Source organism: Macrobrachium nipponense, chromosome 12 (genome assembly GCF_015104395.2).
Source record: "Macrobrachium nipponense isolate FS-2020 chromosome 12, ASM1510439v2, whole genome shotgun sequence".
Taxonomy (NCBI): Eukaryota; Metazoa; Arthropoda; class Malacostraca; order Decapoda; family Palaemonidae; genus Macrobrachium; species Macrobrachium nipponense.
Window position 1 is genome coordinate 11,358,631 of NC_087205.1, and position 2,735 is coordinate 11,361,365.

A 2,735-nucleotide genomic window follows, 5' to 3' on the forward strand; every position below is an offset into this window, starting at 1 on the left:
ACTTTTTCTGTAGCGAGCGGGGAAGTTATTTCCGTGATAGGCATGACATATAGTGCTATGCATGCCTATCTTAAAAATAACTTCCCCACTCGCTACAGAAAATGTTTAAAAGAATTGAAGAATGATAATAGCTTACACATTACTAAGGCTGATAAATCCAATAGTTTAGTAGTTCTGGACAAAACTGACTACATATCACGCATGCATACTTTACTAGAAGATGAAATAACTTACAAAAACTCACAAAAAATCCGTTGGACCAAGTAGTAAAAAACTTTAATATCAATATCAAACAAATTCTTAGAGATAAAAAAGAACTTTTCGTGTAAGTTAACTGTAAAGTGCCCTTCATTACCTTATTTACATGGCCAAGTCAAAACTCATAAGGAAAACAAACCTATGCGCCCAATTATTAGTACTGTAGGATCAATTACTTATAAACTATCTAAATATCTTACTAAATTGTTATCCCCGCTACTAGGAACTGTATCTAATTCACACATCCGGAATTCTCTTGATCTTGTGGAAGAATTAAATAACATTGTACTAAACCCTAGCGATATCTTTGTCAGTTTTGATGTATGTTCCTTGTTTACAAAAGTCCCTATTGACTCTGTGCTAGAATATTTAAGTAATGAACTTGTACAGTATGTCCGTTAGTCACATAATTTCATTGATTAAGTTATGTATTGGTGATTGCAGATTTATTTTTAATGGTGAATATTACCAACAAAATATTTGGTATGGCCATGGGTAACCCTTAATCACCTCTCCTTTCAAACTTTTATATGGAATTTTTTGAAAGACAACACCTCCCAAATATCCCACTTGTCCCCTTAAAATGGTACAGATATGTAGATGACATCTTAGCACTCTTACCTGTTGGTACCGATGTAAATGATTTATTATCTAAATTGAATAATTTAGTACCATCTATAAAATTCGCTGTTGAAATTGAAAATAACAATGTCATCCCTTTCCTAGATGTATTAATACATAGAGAATCTTTCCAATGTAAATTCAGTATTTATAGGAAACCCACAAATAATTTAACATATGTACATTTTTATTTTGGCCACCATCTTAATATTAAAATTTCAATTTTTTCTTCTATGTTCCTACGTGCTTTGCGTATCACGAGTCCACAATATCTTGACCAAGAAATAGAATACTTAAAAAAGATAGGAAACGATCTCTGTTACCCACCTCATTTAATTGATTTATGTTATCAAAAAGCTCACAAAAAGTTTTATAGTGTTGCTATTAATGAAAAAGAAATGCCTAAAAATGTACTTAGCTTACCTTACTTTCGTGGATTTGAAACCATAAAATCAATATTTAAATCGTTTAATGTTAATATAGTGTTCTCTTGTAACAATACCATTAAAGATATGCTTATTAAGAAAAGTCCCGTAACAAATAACAACATCATTTACAAAATTCCTTGTAAGGATTGCCCATCGTTTTACGTTGGTCAGTCAAGTAAAAATTTATGTGTATGTATTAAGCAGCATATGTATTCAGTTAGAACAGCCCAGACTTCAAATGCACTGTTTATCCATCTGAGTGAAAAATCTCATTGTATTAATTGGGGTGATACCTCTGTAATTGCTAGATCTAATGATTGTTTCAAGAAATTTACTGGAATCAGCAATTATACAAATCACTAATAAAAACAACCTAAATCTTAGTCTGGGAATGTACCATTTGGACCCGTATATTTGTAAAATGTTAATGACCTTAAAATAAATGAACTACTAATAGATTAGTCCCACATGTATATAGTTATTATCTCTCTCTCTCTCTCTCTCTCTCTCTCTCTCTCTTGCTTGATATTCTCTCTCCCTCTCTCTCTTGCTCGATATATTTATATATATATATTTTTCGACTTTTCATTAGTAATTTTTTGGGGGAACATTTAAGTAAATTTCATGATAATAAGTTGTATATGCCTCCTTTTTTTCAAAATGTATTGTTTTCTGGATGAATCACTGTTGACCGCGTGTGTATCCTCCATGGTGTGGCTGCCCTCTGACGTTTCCTCGTTTCTGTAGAGTGAAATCGACCTTATTGCTAATCTTGTAGTGTCAGTTTGGATACTAAGCCTAACTTTGACTATGTTTTTCCTCTGTAAGATCAGTTGTGCCTGAGTAAAGGGTCGAACTAGGCCGAAAGTGCTTGGCTATCTCGCTTTTCATTTTTTTCCTTCGTGGCAAAAACCTTTATATATATATATATATATATATATATATATATATATATATATATATATATATATATATATATATATTATATATATATATATATATATATATATATATATATATATATATATATATATATAGAGTGTCACGTAGCCATGACATTTTTCTATATATTCACGAACATTGATTTAGGAATATTCGTTTAATATCCAATTCCCTCTACACATGCACACATACACACACCATCCACATACACAAACTAACACACACGACTATATATATATATATATATATATATATATATATATATATATATATATATATATATATGTGTGTGTGTGTGTGTGTGTGTGTGTGTGTGTGCATATGTATATGTGTGCGTTTGTACAGTATGTGCACGCCTGCATCTACGGTAAATATTCCGGCTCTCCCACATTCAGAAAAACATAGCAAAATCGATGTATGTATAAGTCTTCACAGTTCTCTCTCTCTCTCTCTCTCTCTCTCAATCCCGCGCGAAAATATCGGCTC